At 41.4% G+C, this 12,466-nt stretch overlaps 1 protein-coding gene across 1 annotated transcript in view; it reads left to right on the forward strand.

The window, feature by feature from the left end:
• RELL1 (RELT like 1) overlaps nucleotides 1-12,466 on the forward strand; it is a 61,451-nt gene that overhangs the window by 17,205 nt on the left and 31,780 nt on the right. The gene's annotated exons all lie outside the window — the stretch shown is intronic.

The raw sequence follows: 12,466 nt of genomic DNA on the forward strand, positions 1-12,466 counted from the left end.
AATGACAGCGTCAAGTGTCATCTGAGCGGAAACTTTTATATCTTATATGATGTCTCCAGCTAATAATGTATGTGATTGAAGATTTTCTTTTTCCTTTTCCATTCTTTCTTTCCCTCCCTCCCTTCCTTCCTTCCTTCTTTCTTTCTGAAAGACTTTTAGGTGCCATGCAACTAACATTGTTAGCACAAATTATGTTTGTGACAACTATTGAATTGCTTCTAAGTATAATAGTTTGTGAGTAATAATGTGAAAACATACCTGTGAACAAGATGCTTTTCAGTAGATAGAAAAAAGTCTTCCTTTTACTTTCATAATAGTTACGGAGCAGTAAAATAGCGTTCTACTTTAGAGTGATCTTTTGCTTTTTGTAGTAGAAATTAATATGGGGAAATTTTATGCTGCTGAGAATATTTTTAAAGTCAATACAAATTTATCTTGCTGTAACTGACTTTAATCCTTTTTCATGAAGATGATTCTTACATTTAACAAGATGCATGCAGTTTCCAATGTTTATCACACATGATAGGGTCATTTGGCGAGAGGCACCTTTTTAGTGTTTAAGGGCATTCGGGTGGGTGGATGCAGACCTGGGCTCCAGCCCAACTCTGTGCTGAACTGGTGATGGTTTAACCCACCTGTTTACTGTGAGGCATGTGTCACTTACGAGGTAAAACTGAAAACCAATCTCCACTCTTACAGACGCTGCTAGACAATGTGGATAAGAGTGCAGGGCCCTGGGGTCTCGAGGCTTGGCTTGAATCCTGTCCCACTATATGTTAGGACTTGTTATCGAACCCCCATGGGCCTTATTTTCCTCATCTGCGCACGGGGATAATGAGACAACCTACCTTAAGATGTGGAAATGAAATGGAATTGTGCATGAAACACCGCAAACACTCGGTAAAGGCTGCCCAAAGTCACCTTAACGTAGCAACTCATTCTTTATAACACACCACCTTTAGAAGAGAATCTGAAGTGATTATTAAATTTCTGAAGTCCATTGCTTTGCAGTCATATCAAGCAAATGTCTTTTAAAAAATTCTACTTTTTCTTGAGTTGATGTAATTTACAATTTGAAAGGTGAGGAAGGGTCTACAGTCAAAGTCTCACTCCACTCCTGTCCTCCAGCCACCCACCCACCCCATCTCCAGGAGACTGACAGTGCTACAGTAACTAAAGATTTTAAAAATCCCCAAATGGACAACACTGAAAATAGCAAGAGAAAGAGGAGAGGCAGAGGAAGGGGTAGGAGAATAGGAAAAGAGGAGGGGGGAGATTCAGCTGGGGTCCAAACTGCTGAGCTCTCCCGGTCCCTGCAGCCCCTTGGGCATCACCCTCGCTTATACCCCTCTCTGAGGACCCCATGATGTGCCCCACCCCTTGGAGTCCCCTTGGGACTCCTCAGCCTTTTCTGTCTTAGAGGCATGGTGGGTGGCTTCCTGGCCTGTGTCCCAGTGCAGACACTGGCAAGCTGACCTCGCCCCATGTGGGGTGAGCTCAGGTCAGATGAGCCTTCTGTGTCATCTGAATGCAAACCACTGTTTTTTTTTAAAGTTTTACTTGATTTTATTTATTTATTTATTTATTTTTGGCTGTGTTGGGTCTTCGGTTCGTGCGAGGGCTTTCTCCAGTTGCGGCAAGCGGGGGCCACTCTTCATCGCGGTGCGGGGACCGCTCTTCATCGCGGTGCGCGGGCCTTTCTCTATCGCGGCCCCTCCCGTCGCGGGGCACAGGCTCCAGACGCGCAGGCTCAGCAATTGTGGCTCACGGGCCCAGCTGCTCCGTGGCATGTGGGATCTTCCCAGACCAGGGCTCGAACCCGTGTCCCCTGCATTAGCAGGCAGATTCTCAACCACTGCGCCACCAGGGAAGCCCCCAAACCACTGTTTGAGGTATTCTGGAAGATTCAGGAAGAGTCCAGAAGTTGAGATCCTTGACTTCTCAAAACACTGGTGTCCTAAACTGAATCCCTTCCCAAGAAGTAGCTGTGGGGCTGTAGCTCTTTTCTGTTGTTTTCAATCTTTTGGTGCTCTTGAAGAATTGGTAAATCCAAGACAGTTGTGGAGAATGCTAGGGACTTCCTCTTACTCTGCAAAGTTAGTTTTCCCCTTCTAGTCTAAATGGAAACCTGAGATGGTAAACATTTATAATTTCCATCATAATTTTTGTGTCTTTGTTTCTTTATATTGACATCACCCCAGTTTCAGTTCTTTGTTCTGGTAGCTACCTGGGGTTCAGGAGTAATTCAGTTTTGTCCCCCAACCTCCTGCCCGTCAAGAATGTTTGTTCCCTTTTTTGTCCAGCCAAATTAAGTTTTTCTTTTGAAACCTAATATAAAGTCCTTTTTCTTCCTGAATCCACACTAATTACTTCCCTTCTCAACTCCTATGGTACTTATACAAAGGAACTGCAGCTTAGGGAAGGGTTGTGCTCCAGACGTTCCTTTTTGAGTAATTGGGTTGGAAATTGAAATGCATTTTCCCATTAAAAATAATAATTAGGCTCCCATAAAGGGTATTTAAAAAATGATAAAATGGGACTTTGTGAACTTTTATTATAAAAAAGTTGAAAGAATAGTAAAGTGGACTGCTGTACACTAACCACTTGGTTTCAGTAATTTGCCATATTCACTTGCTCACCCTGTCTATCTATCTGCCCATCCACCCATCCACATACCTCTATCTACCTACTTTTTTTGCTGAACTATTTGAAATCAAGTTGCAGACAGTGTTACATTTCACCCTAAATCCCTCTGCCGTCATCTTGTAGGATTAAGGACTTCCTTCAACATAAATGCAATACCATGATCATAGCTAAAAAAATAAACAATAAATTTGTACTGCTGTCTATGCCATTTTCCTGTTGACCTCAAAATATCCTTTATTGCTGTTTTAAAATTTTTATTATTGTTTAGAATTTGGAATCAGGCTCCAGTCAAGGTTTACTAACCGCATTTTGTCCTATTAGTTTCTAACAAAATCTATTTGAAGCCACATTTAGCCAAGTACTGGGGGAGGGAAGGAACTTTGAAATCTTTGTGTACTCGCCCCTCCCTGTTTTCCTCTCCCACGCTTAATGCCTGTCTCCGGATCTTGGGGGGCTCCTGCTGCCCTGAGCTCTCCATTTTGGCCAGACCCCCGGCCCCAGGGTACAGGGACCTCTTAGCCAAATGCATCTGTAAATCAGGGGTTCATAGCCGGACATTGCTGATTTATGCATGTTTTGCTGGGGAAGCTTTCTGGGCCTCCATCTGTTCCCCTAGTGGGTTTTGCTGTCCAGTATCAAGAGTTTTCCAGCGTCAGTGGAGCATTTCAAGGAATTTGACAAGATAGAGGTAACTGAGTAGCTGTATGCTTTGGGAGGGACTTTGTATCATGGGTGAGTAGACTCTGGGCAGGTGGGTCCTGTCTGGATGTCCCACCCTGCCTAGTCACAGCTGCGGAGTTGGGGAGGGTGGGACCGTTGCAGCTGCTTATCTGGGAGTCATTTGGAAGTTGGCAGCTGCCTGAAGTTCCACTACAAAGTTTAGCACTTATTTATATACTGACTTCCATTGTTTTCCAGTTTCCATATAAGCTCGTTTGTTCTCTTCATACATTTTAGGTTTTTAAAATTTGGGCAAATGCTGTGTCTCAATCACTGGCGCTGGGGGAATATCTTAAAAGCTCTATGGTTTCGGTTATCCCCACAGCTAAAACCAGAAACAGTTTGGGGATGATTTTGTTTTGTGGAGTTTGCTTTGCATTCTCCCCTTTCATTAGTGTACATAATTGATTTAAACCGTGTTTAAACAATTAGCTTAATAAAGGGGGTTGTTTTTCAGGAGCTAGTAGATCTTAGCTCTGCCAGAGTAGGATTGAGAGGCTCTATCCTGAAACAGGATCTGCCTGGGTTTTCCTCTGGACTCTTACCAGTTTTCAACCATGTGACCCTGGGCAAGTGACATACCCTCCCTAACCTCCAGCTTCTCTTTCTAAAATAATAGTACCCACCTCATAGGGTTGTGACTGTCAGAAACCCTTGGGGCCCATGGCCTAAACTCTAAATATGTAAGTCCCCCTAAAGAGATCTAATCAAATATATTAATGATTATGCAGCAGACTCAGTGGAACAGAGGTTGTAAATAGCCTCATATCAGATCAGAACAGGTTTTGCTACCAATGAATTTGTCAGATTTGGTTTTGCTATGAAATGAGGTATAAAACTTTTTGTTTCAGAGTTTTTTGGGTTTTGCCTTGTGGACACGGGAGGGTGGGCTTGTGTTTTCCTCTCCAGTAGCATCAACCCAGAGTGAATGTGGATGGGGCTGGAAAAGGTTGGGGAGTATGGAATTTTGAGAACCAGGAAGGACATTGGTTCTAGCACATAATTTTTTTTTAAATGGTTAATAATTTTCTTTTTTAAAAAAAATATTTATTTATTTATTTGGTTGCGCTGGGTGTTAGTTGTGGCTTGAGGGCTCTGTAGTTGTGGCATGCAAACTCTTAGTTGCAGCATAAATGAGGGATCTAGTTTCCTGACCAGGGATCAAACCCGGGCCCCCTGCATTGGCAGCGCAGAATCTTTTCCACTGCGCCACCAGGGAAGTCCAGCACATAATGTTTCAGCTGAGCAAACCAAGGTGCAGAGGGGTGAAGGAACTTGTTCAGTATCACAGAGGTAGCTGGGGACAAAGCAGGAGGAAGAAAAACCCCTTTAGAAAAATGCATATCTAGCCATCTTAGTCAGTAATCTAAATCAGAAATAGACTACTTTTGGGTACTGTGATTTGAATGTTTGCTGAAAAAAAATAAGGTGTGTATCTGTGTGTTTAAAAACAAGGTTCCAGCCAAGCTTAGTGGGTTATCTACTTACCAGCCAAGTCCTTTTCCCATCACAGAGTTGTTGGGTCACTGCTGGGAAACCCTAGCTTCTGAGAATGTACACCCTTTCCTGATAGGAGAGGAAGAATTGCTATCAGAACCATCAAAATGCTCTTGGCCCTGGTTGGAACAAAGCCGCTTAGGAGAAGTCACAAGGGCCTCTGGAGTCTCAGGTTATTACCGTCATCCCCATTATGTGTATTTTAGCAACCCTCGAGCTATGCCCACTGGGTTTGAGGAATGCCATTTCTGCGCCATTTCTTCTCAGCTCCTCTGACCATCGGGGTCAGTTAGAAATATAAGTATTACTTGGAAACCAAGCTAGAAAACGGCTTTTGATTTTTTGGGTTGCCTTCGAGCCATTCCTCATAACTCTTCGTCAGTTTCTTGCTGTCTTAATGTTTTTTATATAACATCTTCTTTTGTGACTTTGTCAATAGGATCTTGGCAAAGCACAGTACATAGTGGGTCTTCAAAATACGGTGAATTAACCAAACCTGGCTGGGTCTAAGAAAAACGCTAAGGATTTTGATAACCGCTGGCTTTTGCTGGACCTGTTTTACTTGTAATGTGGAGGGGAATCACGTTTATCAGTAAGAGCTGAGAACTCTCTGTTTCTATGGCTCTTGCTGTGTGCAGAGGATACTGGAGATGGGGTGATGGGCTTGTTTTGAAGAGGCTGAGGGACCCGAGGTTGTGGTCTGCATAAGGTGGGCTGTGATTTGGGAGTTGGAAGGGAGGTCAGAGACGGGGGACAAATAGAGTTTTGCAGTTGTTCATCGGGTAAGCTGCTCTGAGGTCTGGTGGTGGGCATTTTCAAAACATCCTACTTCCAGCTGTGCTAATTGGAATCTGTAGTTTTGCGATGTGGGGAGCCTTTAATCTAAGTTGTGAAATATGAGAGCAAACCAGCATTTAGCATTTTAACAGAAGAGTTGGTAAATGATGACCTCAGGTCAGGTAAGAGGAAGCAGCGTCCAAGCAGGCAGGATCCAGACTGCCTGGTTTGAATCCAGCCACTGACGCGTAGCAGCTCTGTGACCTTGGGAAGGCTGCTTGACCTTTCTGTGCTTCCTTTCCACATCTGTGACGTGGGGAGAATACCAGTAACTATGTCATAAGTTTATTATGAAGATTCAGTGCTTGGCTTAGTGCTGGATTGCAAATGCTCCATAAATGGGGTGGTGCTTATTGTTAGTAGTTACAGAGGAATAACAAATTAGTCTGAGCCAGACTTCCATCACTTCTGGAACCCTCCCACCTGAAGCCATCCCCTTCCTGCCTCTGGTTCAGCCTACTTTCCATTCTGACCCTGATCCCTGGTGTCTGATTCCCTTGGGTCTCTTATTCTCTTTCCTGCTCGGGTGGCCCACCCTGCATGAGTTAGCCCAGTTACAGGTTTGGGGTGCACATCTCAGCTGTGCCCCGAATGGCTTTGCAGTCCTTTCACTGGCCTCTCACATTCCTTCTGTCTCTCCACTAAGCCTCGCTGTCTCCGTAAGCCCCTCTTCTGCCCTGGCCCCTCTAGTTCTCAAGAGATGCCATCTCTCATATTCAGGCATCTGTTCGCTCACCTCCCCTCCATCCACCATAAAGAACTAACTCATGGACACCCTGCCTCAGGACGAAGTATCTTTTTTCCTATTCAAGTTTTTAATCCGTCTCCTTTTTGCTCCTTGTCTTCTGCATGTAAGTAAACACTTTGGTTTCAGCCACTTTAAAAAAATTCAAAACTCCAAATAAAAATTTCTTCCCTTCACGCTGAAAGTGAACTCCCTTACCCTTAATGCCCATAGTGGGCTTCTAGAAAGAGCAAATTGGCCTGTTTCTGCTCCTCAACCCAGGGAATCTAGCCTCACCTTCTGGTCTATGAAAAACTGGTCCCTCCAAGGCCACAATGATCTCCTGCCAACCGTTTTTTCCTTCCTATTTTATTTATTTTTTCATTTTATGTATGATGTATGTATGTATTTTAGGATTTTAAAGATTATTTTAGGATTTTAAGTTACTGCAAGAAACTATGGGGAAACAGAAAGGGAGCAAAGTACAACAAGGCAAAAGTTTAAAAAATTCCAAGTTACTTCCTGATTCAGCAGCTAAAGGCTTTCCGTGTGTTCTTTGGAACTTCTATGTGGCCCAATTTGTCTGAGTTTTTCTGAATTCTCTTTCTAGTGGCCCAATTTGTCTGAGTTTTTCTGAATTCTCTTTCTAAAGATTCTTCTTAGGGTGTTTCTCTCTTTCTTTTCTTTATTTTTTTTTAATTGTGATAAGAACACTTAACATGAGAATTACCCTCTTAACAAATTTTTAAGTGCACAATACGGTATTGTTAACCGAGGGCACAATGCTGTACAGCAAATATCTGGAACTTATTCATCTTGCATAACTGAAACTTTATCTCCGTTGAATAGCAACTACCCCTCCCCCCAACCCCCCCACCCCCCACCCCCCGCCACCAAAGCTGGCTCCTGGCAACCACCATTCTACTCTCTTTCTATGAATTTGACTATTTTAGATGCCTCATGTAAGTGGAATCATGTAGTATTTGTCTTTCTGTGACTGGCTTATTTCACCTGTCATAATGTCTTCCAGGTCCATCTTTGTTGTCCTTTATGACAGGATTTCCTCCTTTTTTAAAGCTGAATGGGATTCGATTATATGTATGTGTCACATTTCTTTATCTGCTCAACCATCAGCGAACATTTAGGTTGTTCCCATGTCTTGGCTATCGTAAATAATGCTGCGGAGAACATGGGAGTGCAGATATCTCTTCAAGATCCTGATTTCAATCCTTTTGGATAGATACCCAGAAATGGAATTGCTGCATCATTTGGTAGTTCTATTTTTAGTTTTTTGAGGAAGCTCTATACTGTTTTCCATAGTGGATGTACCATTTTATGTTTCCATCCTATTTTAGCTCCTCTCTCTTGAAGCATCTGACCTAGCTGACTGCTGATTCCTTCTGGAAACTTCTTCTCTGTTCTAAGGTAGAACCCTGGCTTCTCTTCCTCAGGTCCTCAATGGATATTTCCATCTGGATGTCTCCGTGCTTTCCTTTATCACTACATGTTCAAAACTGAACATGTGCTATTGTCTTCTCCATGCAAGTATATTAGCTAGGGCCCTTGAAACAAAGTACCACAAACTGGGTGACTTAAAAAGGAGAAATTTATTGTCTCACTGTTCTGTAGGCTAGAAGTCCAAGATCAGGGTCAGCAGGGTTTCTTCTCCTGAGGGCTGTGAGAAAGAATCTGTTCAGTGCTTCTCTTCTAGATTCTGATGGTTCGCTGGCAATCTTTGATGTTCCTTGGCTTCTATAAAGCGTCATCCTGATCTCTGCCTTTATCTTCACATGGTGTTTTTACTTTGGGCTTGTCTGCCTCCAAATTTCCCTTTTTTTAAAGGACAGCAGCCATATGGGATTAGGGCCCACCGTAATGACTTCATTTTAACTTGATTACCTTTGTAAAGACCCTATGTCCTAATATAGTCACATCCTGAGGTACTTGGGGTTAGGACTTCAACATATGAATTGGGGGTGAGGCAAAATTCAACCCATAGCACCATGCAGACTTGATTTTTTTCCAGGTATTTCTCATCTCAATGAATGGCACCAATGTCCACCATGTTACTCAAGCAGAAACTTGGGAATCATCCTTATCAAATCACGTGCCTTTATATTAATTAACCTAGCATCTAGAGCTTGTAGAACTTGGAGGCACAATTCTGGAATAGGAACCATAGCATCCAGCAGGTTTACAAAGGGATCTGTGACTCCCAAATGGCTGACAACCTCTGCTCTGTATCTTTTTTTTTTTTTTAAGTGTCTACCGCCTTGGTACAAAAGTAATACATACATAAGAATTTTAGAAAACTACAGAAAAGCATAAAAATAAAATTCATAATTATCCTATTATTCAGTTACCCAGAATCACTTATTATTTTGGTCATTTCTCGTACATTTTATGCCTTCATGCATTTTTTCTTTTTTTACTAGTTGGAGCATACTGTATGTAAGATTTTGAATCCAGCTTTTTAAAATTCAACACTGAATCATGTGTATTCCCATATCTTCACAAAATCTTCATAAATAGTTTTAAATGGTGTGTGTTATTTCACCAAATGGATAGATAATGATTGACTTAGATATTTTATTATTATCCCATTGTCAAATATGCAGGTCGTTGCTGTTTTTTGACTTTTATAAATAATGCTATGACAACCTTTGCTATTAATTTGAACTCAAATAAATATTTTTTTTCAGAATTCAGGTACGAGTCAGCAGGGGATAAAGAAAAAAGGTGGACACAGTATCTCTAAGCAAATTATTAGAGTAAATTGAAGGAAAGCTAAGCCTACCTAAGTTAACAAATATCTTAGGCGTTGTGAGTAGTTACTTTGTGATTTAAAAGTTATTCTTAATTAAATTGTTAAGGTAGATCACAGTAGAGTCTCCGGTCAACATTTTGCTCTTCAGTGATTCTTTATAGTCTATAACAGGGTTGTACAATATAAATTTTGGCGATGATGGAAATGTGCTTCATCTGACCTGTCCAATATGGAAGCAATTAGCCACATGTGACTATTGAGCACTTGAAAAGCGGTTAGTCCAACTGAGGAACTGAATTTTAAATTTTATTTATTTTTAATTGATTTAAATTTAAATAGCTATTTGTGGTTAGTGGTTACCATATTGGATACTGCAGTCCTATCAAGGTGATGACTAAACACTTTTATAGTGCTTATCTTTTCCTACATACCCTTTTAAGTGTTTTACATATTAATGTATTTAATCCTCACAATGACTTTAGGAAGTAGTCTTCCAGTTACTATTGCTATATAAAAAAGTACCACAAAACATAGTGGCTTAAAACAATAACAATCATTTATTTTGCCTGTGAATCTACAATGTGGGCAGGGTTCATCAGAAATGGCTCATCTTTGCTCCATGCAGGATCAACTGAGGTTAGAGAGTCTACTTCTAAGATATCTCAATTACACAGTTGTCGTGTTGATGACTATTAGTGGTTTTTCTTCCTGGGGCAGCTTGGGTTTCCTCACAGCATGGTGGCTGGCTTCCAAAAGCAAGTGTCCCAAGAGACAGGAAGTGGAAGCTGTCAGTTTCTTAAGGCCTGGGACTTAGAAACTGACAAAATATCACTTCCAACATATTCTATTGGTCAGGCAAAGCACAGAATATATCTTCAAGGGGAGGAGATATAGACCTCACCTCTCCATGGGAGCAGTGCCAAAGAATTTGGGGACATGTTTTAAAGTCATTATAGAAAGGTACAATCATTTTGATTCTGTTTTACGGATGAGGAAACTGAGCACCTAGCAGTTAAAAAACTTGCCCAAGGTGACATGCCTAGTAAGTGGCCAAGCTGTTATTTATGCCAGGCAGTCTGACCTTTTTTTAACTACAGTGCATCTCTGTAATTCATGTTTCACTAATTTAGATTCATATCTTCTTCAGTTTTTTCCATGGTGCAATAATTATGAGATTAAATGACTGCTATATGTTTGTAAACCACAAACTGTAAATACATAGTATTCGCAAGGGTTTGCTAGATGTCAAATTAATGATGAACACACATTCTCAACCACCTGATTCAGGAGGAGTTGTTTGGCTCCAATTTGGAGCCCCTCTGCTTTCATCTCTGTTTCTACTGCTTCCCAAAGAGAATTTATTATCACCTCCAGATTGAAACAGACCACGATTCTGAGTAAAACTCTTTCAGTCTTAGCATGTTGCCTGCTTTACCTATTCCTGTTGCATGGCATATGTGTTTTTAAAAAGGAATTAATAAATAACACACTTAGAATTATAAAAGGAGTTGAATATTTCTGGTTTTTACTGAAAGTAAGTCTTGAGGTTAAACCCTAATTTAGATGATATATTTGCATATGTTTAGGGAAATGTGTGTGTGTGTGTGTGTATACTCTTATTTATTTATTCATTCATTTATTAATTATATTGATTCTTGGAAGAGAAATCAGAAAAAATATATAGATTATGCCAAATTCTAGAGGTTGCATGATAAAATAATGAATGCCACCTTTTACAAACCTGAGAAACCAGCAATTTCCTTTCATGTTCAAAGATAATGGATAGTTCCATGCGAAAGAGAGAGAGCCTTTTGTCCTGTGGCCTCTGTTTGATACTATTTGCTGCAGTAAAGAAATGTGGTCACGTCACACCTAGTCTTTGTCCCCATGTAATCATTACAACACAGGGGTTTTTTCTGTTTTTTTTTTTTTCATCAAAATACTCTTGAGAGAGTTTATAGTTAAATGCATCTAGCTTTTCAGTTTCTGGGTTTCTCAAGCAATATGTGTGAATCTCCTTGATGTAGAAAAGCTCATTTTATTACTTCAGAATCTGAGTATCCCAAATAATGAGACTTCACTTCAGTGAAATCCCACATTTTTCTTTAGTCCACATCCTACCTGACCCTCTCCTTTGTTTTTGTTTTTTTAAAATCTTTATTTATTTATTGGGTTGCGCTGGGTCTTAGTTGCGGCAGGCAGGCTCCTTAGTTGTGGCTTGCATGTGGGATCTAGTTCCCTGACCAGGGATTGAACCTGGGCCCCCTGCATTGGGAGCGTGGAGTCTTATCCACTGTGCCACCAGGGAAGTCCCTTCTCCTTTGTTTGATAACTCCCTTCTCATTTTATGTGTGTGAACTGGTACTTTGTTGATTTTCCACACAGTCGGCTCTTTCTCCGTTATCTTAACTGGCCGTATCTTACGATTGTACGAGCCGGGCTCACTGTTTTTCCCTCTCACTCCTTCATAGATGTGACTCAGTTCCCCATATATGGGAACCTCTTGGGAGCCTACATAGCACGCTCTTGGGCCCAGATATCCGGCTGCCTCTGGTGTAAGTCCATGTGGCATTTTGACTTGTCCAAAAGCAAATGTCTCCTCTCCCAAAGATGCCCCCTTCCCAGCTGCCCCATTTTTGAAGTCATAAAATAGGTCCCCACTATTACTGTTTCTTTTAGTGCCCCATGCATACCTTCCTCAGCCTTTCTCCCAATCTCTCATGCCTGCCCAGGTGTTCACTTGTTTAGTGCCTGTTTCCGATACTACCCTACAAGCTCCAAGATGGCGTTGGTCATGCTGTGTTATTTTCCACTCTCTCTCCAGCTCCCAGCTGGTGCTTTTCACATAATGGGCATGCCATAAATGCTAATTTGGGTTAGTAAACAAATAAACAAATGCACGTGCTTCCATTTTTATGTTTGTACCCCTGGGCCAAAACTTGATGCCGTCGTGGATTTTTCTCTCTTTTTTCATACACTAGATCTGTCAGTTTACTAAATCTTTCTGGGACATACACTCCATGAGGACAGGGATCTTTGTTTTGCTCAGTGGTATGTCCCAGATGCCTAGAATGGTGCCTGGCATGTAGTTGAGCCAAGCTGAGCATTTACTGTGTTATAGAAATGGTTCTGGATGTTTTACATGGATTAATTTATTTCATCTTCATAACAAGCCTAGAAGGGTGGGTAGCTACTATTAGTGTGCCTATTTTACAAGAAACCAAGGCATGGAGATTAAGTCATTGTCCAGCGTCACACAGCTGCTAAGCAGTAGA

The sequence above is a fragment of the Balaenoptera acutorostrata genome, chromosome 5 (assembly GCF_949987535.1).
Source record: "Balaenoptera acutorostrata chromosome 5, mBalAcu1.1, whole genome shotgun sequence".
Classification (NCBI taxonomy): Eukaryota; Metazoa; Chordata; class Mammalia; order Artiodactyla; family Balaenopteridae; genus Balaenoptera; species Balaenoptera acutorostrata.